The sequence below is a fragment of the Triticum urartu genome, chromosome 1A (assembly GCF_056163025.1).
Source record: "Triticum urartu cultivar PI428250 chromosome 1A, HENAU_Tu73, whole genome shotgun sequence".
NCBI classification, from domain to species: Eukaryota; Viridiplantae; Streptophyta; class Magnoliopsida; order Poales; family Poaceae; genus Triticum; species Triticum urartu.
The window spans coordinates 588,261,790-588,277,166 of record NC_141873.1 but is presented as its reverse complement, the minus strand read 5'-3'; positions in this window follow the sequence as shown (position 1 = coordinate 588,277,166).

Genomic DNA, 15,377 nt, shown 5'->3' with positions numbered 1-15,377 from the left:
CGAGGAGGGGCGGAGTGAGGGAGAGCGTGCGAACCTCTGTCTCTCCCCCTCCTCCCCCTACTTATAGGCTCGTGTGGCGGAGCCGAGGAGGCGTGGCGTGGGGGAACGTGGGGATCGACTGTGCCCACTCCCCCACGTCCCGTGATTATTGCGCCCTAATGGCGTAATGAAATCGCCGCGGGAAGGCGAGCGGTCCGCATGGGCCGCAGAAGATCAGCGCTCGGGCCGAGGCCTAGGAGTGGCGGGCCCGGGCCTGCGGCGGCGTCTCGTCGCGCGCGTGCACTGGCAGGGTTTCACTGCCACGTGGCCTACGGGAGGGCCCGCGGTCAGCACGCGGGTCGACCACATTCCCACCTGCAAGACACGGAGCTCTCCGAAATCGGCATACACCAGCAAAGCCGGCTCCTCAGGGTAGGAAGCTGACCAAGCTTCTCGTCCCTCTGTCCGCCTCGAAGCTCGATTAGCTTCGGGGACTACTGTCGGAGTAAATAGCCATGGGTAGCCTAGCCGGCTTCCCCTGGCCCTTCTGAAAAAATTACGAGCCCGTCCGGCTCTCAAGAATCCAAGACGTGGGGCCGCCTTCCCCTTGCTGGTTGTCACCCAGGCCGGCTATCGGAAGGCGGCCCGACTTTAGCCCTCGCGAAGAAAGCCACGGGAGGGCCGGCTTCGAGAAGCCGGCCGCGAGAAGGCCGACTCCAAGAAGCCGGCTCCCACAAAGTGGTCAAGACCGTACCCTCAAAGTTTGCGTCCACCTAACGGCGATGTGACGGGGCGTGGCTACAGTGAAGCCTGCCACCCCCGAATCCCGGAGCACGACCGGCACAGCGCGCCGTACGGGTGGCCACGACCCGTCCGGCGCAGCACTGTTGCCATGTTGACCCTGATGTCATCCACGATGGACTACCAGTACGGCCCATGGGCGGTGGGCCCCTTCGGGCAGAGAGACACCCGAAGGCGGCCACGCCTCCCCCAGTCGGCCCAAGACAGAGCCGGCTCCCCTCAGCCGGCTTGCCGCCTCCCCCGAAGAAGACGCCCCATTAAGGAGACAAGACGCGGTGAGGCGACAGCAATCGCCCGCCGGACGGCGGCACTGTAGCCACGCCTACCTCGACGAAGCCCACGTCACCAAGATCGAGCAACAGTAACCAGCCGCCGACAAGGTCCTGGACAGTGGGGCCTGCCTGTCGACCAAGGGGCCAGCAGTCGGCGGGCCCCAGCAGCCGGTGCAGAAGCCGGCGAGTGCAGTCACAGACGGCTGGGCCCCGCGCCTAGTCGGATTACCATTGTACCCCCGGGGGGTAGGCCTATATAAACCCCCCGGGGCACCCATGCAAAGGGTTCGATCCCCAGCTAGTTTTAGACACCACACAAGGAGAAGAAGCAAGCCAGCCGTGCCCTTCTTCCTCCTCTCACAAAACAGCTCTAGGAGCATCATGTAGCTACTTGTTCATCTAGTGATCATGCGGAGACCCCGCAGAGCAGCAGTAGGGGTGTTATCTCCACGGAGAGCCCCGAAGCTGGGTAAGATTCGCTGGCGTGCATGTCTTCGCCTCATCCCGTTTCCAGGCACCGGCGATGTCTTACTGGCTCCCACAATGATAAGCCACCCGTTGGCATATGTTGCACCTACCACCCGACACGGGTCGTCCCCTTATATACATGGGTGACGCCCGTCGATTCACAGAGTCCCAACACCGGTCGATATTCGTATCCGGGTTGGTCTCTCCTTATTCCTAACTTACAATACAAGTTTATATACAAATACCAGTTTACAGCTACAAGTCTTGAACCGACTATGGGCCTTAGGCCCTCCTTTGCTTTCTTGGGCTTTAGTACTCTTGAACTACTGATGAAGTTGACCCGGCCCAGATAGGCCGGTTTACACCTAGCAGTAATATCCCCAACATTAGGCCCCAGATTGATTTGAACGGGTTAATGTCAATCCTTTAACAAAAACTTCATCTTCAACGTCTTCTCATAAATTGGTAAACCGCCATGATGTCATCTTCTCTGATTACTGTAAACCGGAGTGACGTCACCTGTCATAATGAAGATATCCATTATGCTTCTTTGTTTAATAGATATGCGGAAATCGAGGCGACAGCTCCGTTTCATGGCCCCTTGATTGTCGCGCCTGACACATGTCTTTTTGCCTTATAAATAGGACCGAAGGGTCATTTCCTTTCTCTTTCCCTTCGTCCCATTCTGCTTCGTCTTCCTTGCATCGCCCGGCTTCAGAGCTCCGCCGCCACCGTCGACCTCTGCCTCAACCTTGGCCGCTGCATCAACCTGGGCGCACCAGAGCATCGCGGCAACCTTCCGCGTCTTCCTCAGCTCCGATAAACCTTCTATCCTTTCCCCCGCAGATTTGTTTTAGGGTTTCACAGTTCTTCAGTATTCATCGTCTGCCTCTTGCTCATACGATAGATCTTTAGATGAATCCGCAAATCTTTATTCTGTGCAATGGTAGTTGTTTAACCTTCACCTTCACTTACGCATCTCAAAACCATAGATCTGTATGAACGTTTTGCTCATTGATTCGGTGCTGCTCCTTTTGAACCTTTAAGTATTTATCTCTTTTCTGAACTTGCTTCAGATCCAATGCTGTAGAGAAATCTTGTAAAACCTGTTTCTGCATACTTATCCATCCGCAATCTCAGCTGTTTCAATGCTTAGATCAGGCGGTTTAACCTTGTAGAAAAATTTGCCAAGCCGGTATATACCATTAGTCCCCTTGTTGAACCGCCAGATGTTGTTGCTTCATAAAACTCCGGTTCAGATAGATCTGTCTCCGGTTTAACCAATGTACCTTGATCAATGCATTTTTGAACCGGAATCTCCTACCTTGTAGATTCTATCATGGCCAAGCAAGTATATGAGTGCAATTGGGTTCCTTCTCGCGTCACCGAAGCTCAACTGGACGATTTAGTCCTGATTGGCGCTTTAGGCAGTAAAGATACCATCCATTGGAGGGCTCCTGGCAAAGAATGCCCTCCCACACCTCGAGAAGAAGAGGTCGTTGTTTTCGTAGATCACTTAGCCCGGGGCTTTAAGCCGCCCGGTTCTAAATTTTACCGAGATGTTTTAGCTGATTTCCATCTCCATCCACAAGATACTGGCCCCAACTCTGTTACAAATATGTGTCACTTCCAAGTGCTCTGTGAGGCGTTCTTTCAAGAGGAGCCCACAGTGGAATTGTTCAGAGACCTTTTCCATCTAAACCGCCTTACTGAGTTTACTGATGGTTCCAATACGGAGTTGGGTGGCGTGGCGATTCAGAAAAGGAAAGAGGTCACATACCCTCACGCCAAACTGCACAGCCACCCCAAAGAGTGGAATCAGACATGGTTCTACTGCAAAGACACCTCCCCTGCTGGTGAGAATCCCTTGCCTGGCTTTCGTCGGGAGCGGCTTAGCAATACACACCCTTTTCCGCAAAGATTGACTTCCCAGGAGAGAAGCAAATATGCTCCTCAACTGTCAAAGCTCAGAGCCTTTATGGCCAACGGTTTAACAGGGGTTGATCTCGCTCGCTGTTGGATATCATGGAGCATACTGCCCCTTAGTCAGCGCTCCGGTTTGATGTGCGAGTATACTGGCAGTGTTGATGACCCACTGCGACATTCCAAATTCCAGCTCACCGATGAAGAAATCACAGAGGTTGTGAATAAGATGCTGAATGAATCGGAACACGTCTGTGCTAGAAACGGCCTGCTTCCCTTCTGTGCCACCAACAAACCGCCAGCTGTAAGACTTTGATTTTTCTTTTTGTTGAATCTGTCATTGATATATCTGGTCTCTGTTTAATATCAGGGTCTGTATAATCAGGGCAATGATCCGTTTTGGAGCAAGAAACTGCCACAGGAGAAACCAGAAAAACCAGAAAACCGGAAAGAGCAACTCGGCAAAAGACTAAAGCTGTGAAGAAGACTGCCCACAGGAAAAGAACCACTGCAACCTCTAATCTGGCCCCTGATGATGATGTGGATAATCCGGACCTTGAGGTAGAGCTTGACTCACTTGGTTTATTTTTCATGCGTCTTATTGATGATGATATTTGTCAGGATGATGCCGAAGCCAGCCACGCGGATGCTGCAGAGGTAATTATTCTCTTTTCCGATTCAGAACCTTTGCCTTCACAAAAAATCCGTCAGGCAAACCGGAAAGTTAAATTTTCTCATCCTCTTGCTTATTTGGATCCTAAATTTCTTATGAAGACCCAACAACACGAAGCTCGTTGCACAACCCGGCACAACGGCCAGGTAGTTACCTCCGCCGGTTTACCGAACAGTTCGGTTCGGAAACGCCGTTCAGAGGTCTCTAATTTGCTTGTCAGTGCTTGTCCTAAAGCAGGCTGTTTTCGTCAACCTCTTAATCTGTCTGTCTCCGATTACCAGGTTACTTCCCACTCATCTTCTGGCGAGTCATCAGCTACTCAGCTGCCACCGCTCAAAATGGTGCTTGGGTAAGCTATACTTATTGTGATATTTGCAGTACATCGCCTTAGAACATATGTTGTATTTGATTTTGTTATTCTTCTCAGGGCCAAACCTAGGCCAAGCAAGAAGGCCCGCCTGGACAAAGCGGCCGAAGAAGATGTCGTTCTTGAGCCAGGCAAGACACCCGATCTTGAAGCGGCTATTCCTGAGGATATACCCAACGATCCACCGCAGCAAGACGACAATCTTATTGCTGAAGAGAGACCTACTGATGCCTCAGGTCCTGTCAATCAGCCCACAGGCTCCATCCGGATTGAAAGATCCACCAGTCCAGCAAAACCTACTGACAAGCCAACAGCCCCAGTGCAAACCGGCGATACTCAGGAGGATGAGGTTGTCATTACTGGCACTGGCCATACCGAGCCAAGCAATCCTGTTGCTTTGTCCAAACATTCTGCCAAGGAAGATTTGCTGCCTTTGGTAAAGGCAAGTGGAATGCTGACCTGGCAACTTACGCTGCTCTGAACGCCCAAGATATCCATTCCGGCTACCTGAACCGACTGTATACCAGCCGTGACTATGAAGCCAGTCTGGTTAATATGATGAAGGATAAATACGAGGTAACTTCCATATGCTCTTTCCTGCTTGTATGCTTCAATACTTGCTGACTCTCCTAGCCCCCAAGGGCCGGTTTGCAATCTTCTTTCAAAACGGGACTTACTAATATAAACTTAATACTTTGAAATTCGCCGATGTAGCCCCCAAGGGCCGGTTCAACTTAGCGTAGTTAAACCAGTACTTTAAGTAATTGAGATTGCCGCGTCAGAATATATATACGAGAAAATAGCCATTAGCCCCCAAGTGCCAAGTTGAATACTTGTATTGATCTTGGGACTTTGTAAGCAATTGAAAGATGAAGATCGAATAGGCATTAGCCCCCAAGTGCTAAGTGCATAACTTGTTATGTGGTTGGTACTTCAATCCTTGTACCGTTTTGTTGAAGCATATAACTGTCTGCATGCAGGCGGAGCTGAAGACGAAAGAAAGCCAAGTCGCCGATCTCCAAGAAAACCTAAAAACCCAACAAGCTGAAACCTCCAAAGCAAAAGAGGAATTAGCCAACGCTTTAAGCGCCATGGAACAGCTTAAGGAGAGCTTCAAGAAGAAGCGGGCGGATTGGGCCACTGAAAAAAGTCCGCTTTAATCAAACGAGCAGAGGATGTCGGGGCTGCACTAAAACCGGTGGCGGATGAACTGACCAGTATAAAGCGGCACGTCCATACTATGACCACTTCTATCTTTGGTAAGCCAGTTTGACTTCTGAAATGACTCGGCCTTCTTACAAAGCTGTCGGTTTAACCCTTTATGATATTTCAGGGACACGCATTGGTCACTTGGGGTCAGATGTGCGGAAGAAATTGAAAGCCGTCTACACGTTGGTCGAACAGCTGTACACTGGTGCACAGTGGATCATCTGTACCGCATCCCACAACAAACCGGCGCCCACTTTGATTCAAGATACTCTGATGAAACTGTAGGTGCTTCCTGCCCGGGTTGAAGAGCTGAAGAAATCTGCTGCTCGAACCGGTGTAATCAATGCCTTAATCCGGGCAAAAGCCTGGGTGCCGGATTTTGATCCTATTGAAGCGGCTCAGGGCTATCCCAGCTTGAAAGAAGACGGGTCAGAGTTTAGTGAAGCTGGTCAGCGAGCCATAAACCGGGAGGTGCGTCCGCTTGCTTGTCAATTGGCTGAAGAAGCAGACTTGTCTCATTATCAAGCCCAATATGACAATCAGAACAAGCGAATAGCTGCACCAATTCATGAGTCGGAAAATCTTATCCCTCCAATCCGTAAGCACACTTACGCTCCCGATATTGACTCGTATTGCTGATCCATGATGAAGCTGTTTTTCAAGCATTAATGGGAATCGACTGGACAACTGTTGATTTCCAGCCACTGGGTAGAAAAGCAGAGGCTGAAGCGGCGCAGGATGACCCACAACCATCAGGCCAGGCTGGCGACCAAGCTTGAACCGGAAGCCGGTTTAAAACTGCTTATCCTTTGCAAAAAACAATGATCTTATTGTGGGCATCGTGTTGCCTTGTAATAAGTTAGCTGATACTTTTGATGTTGATATGCCTTCGTGCATAATTTGCTCTTCCTTTGGGTGATGAACTTTCCAAAGTACTTTCTGCAATAAAAAATCTTCAAGTGCCACCGCGGTTGTACCGTCAGGCGGAATATGATGTCTGCATACATGAAAGCAAAACATCCAAAAAAAATTTAAGTATATGACCAAATTTTTGAGATACATAATACCTGCCATCGTTGAGCGTGAAGTTGGCTTGGCCAATCTTGAAGCGGAGTTTTATAAACCCACACTGTTGGATGAGATAGAAGCTCCCATATATATATGACGCCGGTTTACTATGTAAACCTTGCCGGGGTATAATAAACACCGTGTTACTCCATAAGAGGATGTTAACAAAAAAGATCAAACCGGGCAAATAGTCTCCGGATTGACGTGAACTGTGCTCCGTCAATTGATTGGTTGAAAAACTTTGTAGGTTTGAAAAAAACGCAATAAAAAGCAAGCAAAACCCTTCAAAGAAAAGTGTGAAGCAAATGCAATGACAAAACCGTTGCAAAAAAAGGTTTATTTGAGCTGATCAGATGGCGTTACCATGGCCGCACACGACCAAGCTCCCGTTAGGTGTAACTATGGTTCTAGTCAGCTAGGTCCCCAAATGAAACCGTGGTATTTATGCCGACCAAGTGGCATGGTCATGGTTCGGGTTCGACCAAGCCCCCAAGTGATTCTGTGGCCTTAGGCCGATCAAGAGGCATGACTAGTTCAGACATGACCAAGTCCCCAAGTGATCTGGTGGCTCTCGCCTATCAAGAGGTATGGTATTGGTTCGGACACGACCAAACCCCCAAGTGATATAACATGATGCTTTTAAAAAGTGAACTCAAGGGGTAAACCGGAGGCCGCTTTAGAGCAACTCCATGTAACCTCACATGATGTAAAAAGAACAGATACCCCGCTTTAGCTGAGGTTCCGGTTTATTATATTTAATCATAATATATACATCATCGTAATATGTACATAGTATAGCCAATGGCTCAGGTATAGTAAGGCCGAAGATGAGCTATGTTCCACGGCCTGTTGGTTTCCTCCTCTGATGTGCGTGAGTCCTTATGCTCTCGAATATCGATCAGATAGTATGACCCTTTGTGCAGATTCTTGCTGACCACGAAAGGCCCCTCCCAAGGTGGGGATAGCTTATATCAATCTGATCTTGGATGAGCCGAAGCACCAAATCTCCTTCCTGAAAGGTTCTGGTTCTGACTCGGCGACTGTGATAACGACGAAGATCTTGTTGGTAAATCACCGATCGGGCGGCTGCTATGTCACGCTCTTCATCCAACCGGTCCAAAGCATCTTGCCGTGCTGTCTCGTTGTCCGCTTCAATATAAGCCGTCACACGAGGTGAATCATGACGGATATCACTGGGAGAACCACCTCCGCTCCATAAACCATGAAGAACGGTGTGTATCCTGTTGATCTGTTGGGTGTTGTATTGATGCTCCATAACACAGACGGTAATTCTTCTACCCAACAACCCGGCGTTCTCTGTAAAGGAACCATGAGCCAGGGTTTGATGCCTCTCAAGATCTCTTGATTAGCCCTTTCTGCTTGACCATTGGACTGTGGGTGTGCCACTGATGAAACGTCGAGCCGGATGTGCTCCTGTTTGCAGAACTCCTTCATGGCACCTTTGGACAAATTGGTACCATTATCTGTGATGATACTGTGTGGAAAGCCAAACCGGAAAATCACTTTTTTGATGAACTGAACCGCCGTGGCCGCATCACACTTACTAACAGGTTCTGCCTCCACCCACTTTGTAAAGTTGTCAACTGCCACCAGGAGGTGGTTCTTCTTATCTTTGGACCTTTTGAAAGGCCCAACCATATCCAGCCCCAAGTCGCAAACGGCCAAGTAATTGGAATCATTCTCAATTCTTGAGCCGGTACATGAGCACGTCTTGAAAACCTTTGGCAACCATCACATCGTCTGACCAGATCCTCCGCATCAGCATGAGCAGTTAACCAATAGAAGCCATGGCGAAACGCTTTAGCCACCAGAGACTTTGAACCGGCGTGGTGACCACAATCTCCTTCGTGGATCTCATGCAAAATTTCACGGCCTTCTTCAGGAGACACGCGGCGTTGAAATGCTCCTGACACACTACAATGATGCAACTCGCCGTTGATAATAGCCATGGACTTGGATCGCCGGATTATCTGTCGGGCCAGAATCTCATCCTCTGGTAACTCGCCCCGGTTCTTGTACGCCAGGTAAGGAAGCGTCCAATTCGGAATAACATGAAGAGCTGCCACCAATTGAGCCTCCGGGTCAGGAACAGCCAAATCCGCTTCACCAGGGATCTTGACCGACGGGTTGTGCAGCACATCCAAAAAAACATTGGGAGGGACCGGTTTGCGCTGAGAGCCCAGCCGGCTTAAGGCGTCCGCCGCTTCATTTTTCCGCCGGTCCACGTGGTCCACCTGGTAGCCTTTGAAATGACCTGCAACAATATCCACTTCACGATGATATGCTACCATGAGTGGGTCCTTGGAGTCCCAAGTGCTAGACACTTGCTGAGCCACAAGGTCCGAGTCACCGAAGCACTTAACTCGACTTAAATTCATCTCCTTAGCCATCCGGAGACCATGGAGCAAGGCTTCATACTCAGCTGCATTGTTAGTACAAGGGAACATTAAGTGGAGAACATAACAAAACTTATCACCTCGTGGGGAAGTTAATACGACTCCAGCCCCCGAGCCTTCCAATTGTCTAGATCCGTCAAAATGGATGGTCCAATACGTGTGATCCGGCTTTTCTTCAGGTGCTTGCATTTCCGTCCAATCATTGATGAAATCAACAAGTGCTTAAGACTTAACCGCCGTCCGAGGCACATACTTCAAACCGTGCGGCCCCAGCTCTATAGCCCACTTGGCAATCCGGCCAGTTGCTTCCCGGTTCTGGATGATATCTCCCAAAGGAGCAGAACTAACCACCGTAATTGGGTGCCCTTGGAAGTATTGTTTAAGCTTCCGGCTTGCCATAAAAACTCCATACACCAGCTTCTGCCAATGCGGATACCTTTGCTTGGACTCGATTAGTACCTCGCTGATATAATAGACCGGACGTTGAACCAGATGCTCCTTACCTGCCTCCTTTCGCTCCACCACAATAGCCACGCTGACCGCCCGAGCATTAGCAGCAACATATAGCAGTAACGGCTCCTTGTCAATGGGAGCGGCGAGCACAGGCGGATTGGCCAATTGCCGCTTTAAGTCCTCAAATGCTTCATCAGCGGCGGAACTCCAAACAAACTGATCCATTTTTTTCAACATCTGATACAAAGGGATTGCCTTCTCACCAAGACGACTGATAAACCGACTTAACGCGGCAATCCGGCCTGCCAGGAGTTGAACATCATTGATACACTTCGGTTTAGCCAGGGAGGTGATGGCCGTGATCTTCTCCGGATCAGCCTCAATTCCCGTGTTGGACACCAGAAAACCCAATAACTTGCCTGCCGGTACACCAAAGACACACTTGTCCGGGTTAAGCATCATCTTGTATGTCCTCAGGTTATCAAAGGTTTCCTTCAAGTCATCAATCAGAGTCTCCTTCTCCCTGGATTTAACCATGATATCATCCACGTAAGCATGTACATTACGGCCTATCTACTCGTGAAGACAATTTTGTACACACCGTTGATAAGTTGCCTGGGCACTCTTGAGCCCGAAGGGCATAGACACATAGCATAAGGCTCCAAAGGGAGTTATAAATGCCGTCTTCTCCTGGTCCTTAACTGCCATTTTGATCTGATGATAGCCAGAATATGCATCCAAAAAACTTAAACGCTCACAACCCGCCGTAGCATCAATAATTTGATCAATACGAGGGACGGCAAAAGGATCTGCTGTACAATCCTTATTAAGATCTGTGTAATCCACACACATGCGCTAGGTGCCGTTTTTCTTGAGGACCAGCACCGGATTGGCAAGCCACTCAGGGTGAAAAACTTCAACAATAAAGCCAGCTGCTAAGAGCCTGGCTACCTCTTCTCCAATCGCCTTGCGTCTTTCTTCGTTAAACCGGCGGAGGAACTGTTTCACCGGTTTATATTTAGGATCCACATTAAGAGTGTGCTCAGCGAGTTGCCTCGGTACACCTGGCATGTCAGAGGGCTTCCATGCAAAAATGTCCCGATTCTCACGGATGAACTCGATGAGCGCGCTTTCCTATTTCGGATCCAAGTTGGCACTGGCGCTCAACTGCTTGGACGAATCGCCAGGTACGAAGTCAACAAGCTTAGTTTCTGCTGCCGATTTGAACTTCAGGGCCGGATCATGCTCCGTAGTTGGCTTCTTTAATGGAGTCATGTCCGCCGGATCAACATTGTCCTTATAATACTTCAACTCCTCGGTGGCACAAACCGACTCTGCATAGGCCGCATCTCCTTCCTCGCACTCCAAAGCGATTTTGCGGCTTCCGTGAACCGTTATTGTCCCCTTGTGACCTGGCATCTTGAGCTGCAAATACACATAACAGGGCCGTGCCATAAACTTGGCGTAGACCGGTCGCCCAAACAGGGCGTGATATGGACTTTGGATTTTCACCACTTCAAATGTCAATGTCTCTGACCCGGAATCATGATCATCCCCAAAGGCCACTTCCAGAGCTATCTTACCAACGGGATATGCTGATCTGCCAGGCACTACATCATGGAACACTGTATTAGACGGTTTGAGATTTTTATCTGTTAGTCCCATACGACGGAAGGTCTCATAGTACAGGATGTTAATGCTGCTCCCTCCATCCATGAGCACCTTGGTGAACTTATAACCTCCCACCTGAGGCGCCACCACTAGAACCAGCTGACCCGGATTATCAACCTGGGGAGGGTGATCCTCTCTGCTCCATATGATTGGCTGTTCAGACCAACGTAGATAACGGGGTATGGCCGGTTCAACGGAGTTGATCTCCCGCCTCTGAACCTTCCGGTCTCGCTTGTCCAAGCTAGTGGTGAAGACATGGTACTGCCCACTACTCAACTGCTTTGGGTTGCTCTAGTAACCTGACTGTTGCTGTAGTTGGTTGTAACCACCCTGGTGGTTCCGACTATTTTGACCATTACGTCCGCCCGGATTACCATTAAATCCTGAACCGGAACTTCCTCCACTGTAACCCGGCCCGGATCCTGAGCCACCGCTAGATTCGTGATCATACCGAAAATTATTAGAATTCTTGAACTCCTGCATAATAAAGCAATCCTTCCAAAGGTGGTTTGCTGGCGCCTCCTTCGTCCCATGTCTTGGACAGGGCTGGCTTAGCAGATAGTTTAGGCGGTCTGGGTTAGGGTTGGGCGCCCCATTACGGTTTTTCGGTTTACCCTTGCGTCGCTGACCATTGTCCTGTGCGTTGGTATTAGCCACAAAGTCCATGTTACCATCCGCTTTACGCTTGCCTCCACCACCATTGCATGCCCAGTGATGCTACTGACCTTTGGAGTTGCTGTTCCTCTTTCCCTTCCCCGTCTTGTCATCATCAGATTCGGGATCCTTGGTACTATCAGAATCAGCATATTTCACCAAAGCGGCCATGAGGGTCCCCATGTCTGTGCAATGATGCTTCATCCGTCCCAACTTCAGCTTCAGGGGCCCAAACCGGCAGTTGCCTTCTAGGGTTAATACTGCAGTGTCAGCGTTGATGCGGTATGAGGAGTGCAACACTTGTGAAACCCAGCGCACCCAATGAGTCGTTGATTCTCCTTCTTCCTGGACGCATGCAGCTAAATCCACTATCGACATAGGCTGTTTACATGTATCCTTGAAATTGCTGATAAACCGGGCTCGTAATTGGGCCCATGAACTGATAGAATTAGCCGGCAAGCTTTTTATCCAAGTACGGGCCGTTCCTTCAAGCATCATGGTGAAGTATTTCGCACACGTCGCGTCATCCACATCAAGCATCTCCATGGCCATCTCATAGCTCTCCACCCATGTCTCGGGAGGCTGATCCGCCGTGTAATTTGGTACCTTGCGCGGGCCCTTGAAATCCTTGGGCAGGCGCACATTGCGTAAAGCGGGGATAAGGCAAGGCACCCCCAAAGAACTAGAAGTAACACCAGGTTCGGCCAAGGTGGTTGGACGAACCGGCATGAGCTGCCGAGCCTGATGTTGTGTGGCTAACTCGGCCTCCCTGCGCGCGCGGGCCCGGTCCACCACTCCATGAGCGTTATCAGCACCACCCGCCGGGTTGTTGCCATGGGGTGCTCCACGTCATTCATTACTCGACACTGCTGGTTCATCCATATGTCTGCTATAGCTCCGGCTTGGACGGGGGGTCGAGTGGACACATTAGTGTTGGCTCTGTTACAAACCGGGACTAATGTGTAACACCCCGGATGTAATTTACCTAATATGTACTCCAACTCTTGCCGTTTCCGGCGCTAAGTTATTTTATTTTCTTGGGTTCAGGTTTTTGTCTCCGTGTGTTTTTGTCGTTGTCATGCATCTCATTTCATGTCATCATGTGCATTGCATTTGCATACGTGTTCGTCTCATGCATCCAAGCATTTTCCCCGTTGTCCGTTTTGCATTCCGACGCTTCTATCTCCTCCGGTGGTCCTTTCTACCCTCTTTTCGTGTGTGGGGGTTAAACATTTCCAGATTGGACCGAGACTTGCCAAGCGGCATTGGTTTACTACCGGTAGACCGCCTGTCAAGTTTGTACCATTTGGACTTCGTTTCATGCTCCAACGGTTAACCGAGGGACCGAGAAGGCCTCGTGTGTGTTGCAGCCCAAAACCCCTCCAATTTGGCCCAAAAACCCTCCAAAACCCTCTCCATCATCTAGAGCGTTCGATCACGATCGCGTGGCTAAAAACCGCACCTCATTTCCACTCTCCTAGCTCCCTCTATGCCTATAAATAGGTCCTCCGAAATCCACGGGTTCTTCTTCCCCCGAAACCCTAGATCCATCTACCCCGCCGCCGCCGGATGAAACCTCATCGGACGGACATGTCCGCCCCCGCCGCCGACCACTCCTGACGCGCCACGTCACCGCCGCCGACCCGCGCGCCGCTGAGGCCCGCCGGGCCCAAGGCAGGCCCCCGCGGCCCGAGCTCCCCCGCGACCGCGCCCGAGCGCCCGCCGCCTTCTTCCCCGGCGCCGTTCGCCGCCCGAGCTCCGGCGAGCTCCGGCGCCGCTCCGCCGCGCCGCCCCATCCCGCCGGCCGCCGCCCCTCGACGCCGGCGAGCGCCCCGGTGCCGACCGGCCTCGCCTCCTCGCCTCCCCGCCCGGATCCGCGCGGCCCCGACCTCCACCTCTTCTCGGCGACGTCTCCGGCGAAGTTCCGGCGACCTCGGATTCCGCGCGTGAACAGTGATCTCGGCCGGATCTGGATCTGAGTTGGGACGGTTGACTTTTTATCCCTTGAACCCTAATTATTTTGCAATGTTCATCATGCTATATCTCCGCATCCGTAGCTCCGTTTTGGGCGTGTAGCATATCAAAATGTTCGTCTTAGAGAGTACATCATTTCATCTCATTGCATCATTTTTATTTGAGCTCATGTTGATGCCCGAAATGCTGTTGGAAGAGTGCTATTTGAGTTAATTGTCAGATCTGCTGCACCAAATAGCTATTTGTCAGTTTTGCCATGATTAATGTGTGCATGATATGCCCCTGAGCTCTACATGTGTTTTGTCATATGCTTTTCCATCTTTCCAGAGGTGCTATCCATGTATTTTTGTGATATGTGTGGTGACTAGCACAAGCTTGCAAAGTGGTGCATTCGTTAATGCTGATTTCAGGGACTTAGCAATTTCACTAAGTCCTTGATCTGTTTTTATCAATATGCTATATGTTCATGTTGTTTCCTAGTGATCCGTGCCTCTTTTGAGGATGATCAGTAAGGATGATTTGTTAATCTTGTGGTGCTCTATCCATCCATGTCTTTTTTTGCAATTATGGAACACCCTAGCTTGAGTCAATCGAGCTCTACTTTTGCTATTTCGTGAATCTGGGCAGATTGTCTACTTGTTAGCTATTTTGCCGAGGATGTTGTTGTTGATCCATGCATGCTATGTTGTTGTTCTTCCCATGTCTAGCTTGTATAATGTGCATTCTTGGTGGGTGTATGCTTAGTTTGTCATGCCTTGCTCTGTAGTGAGTGCATCGAGCTCGTGAACATGCCTACTCGCTAAGATATTTGCATGCTCCAGTTTTTCACTAAGTCTGAGATCTGATTATGTTTTTGCCATGTCCACATGCTTGCAATGGTATTTTCTGATCCCTTTTGGCTCAAGGTCACTAAGGTACTTTTGTTAAGCTCTTTGAGTAGCTCCATGCCATGCCTTGCTTTGCCATGTTAAGTTCCTGTAGCATATATTTTTCTTGCTCCATAGTGTGCTACCTGATCTGAAATTCCAGGCTTGTGTTAATTTCACAAAGTCTGAAATCTGTTTACCAATTGCACTTTTGCCATGCTTGTTTGAACCTGTTAATGGATGAATTGGCCATAGCTCAGTGTTCATCTTTTGTCAAGCATTATGAATGGATCCCTGCCATGTATTTTGTTGCCATGTTTGAGTGCTGTAGCATGTTTAATTTGTTGCATTTAGATGGTTACTTGCTGTTTATCGCAGACCGGTGCCATATTTGTTTTGCTTGCCATTTCCAAACCGTGCATCCGATTCCAGTGATCTTTATATCGATTTCAACCGAAATCACCTCAACTTTCCAGTGGCACACTTGGTTTTCCAAGTTGAGGGCAGGTTCAATCATTCTTTTCCAAATCATGCATATGCATCGCATACCGCATCCCGCATATCATACCATGTTCATGTGTT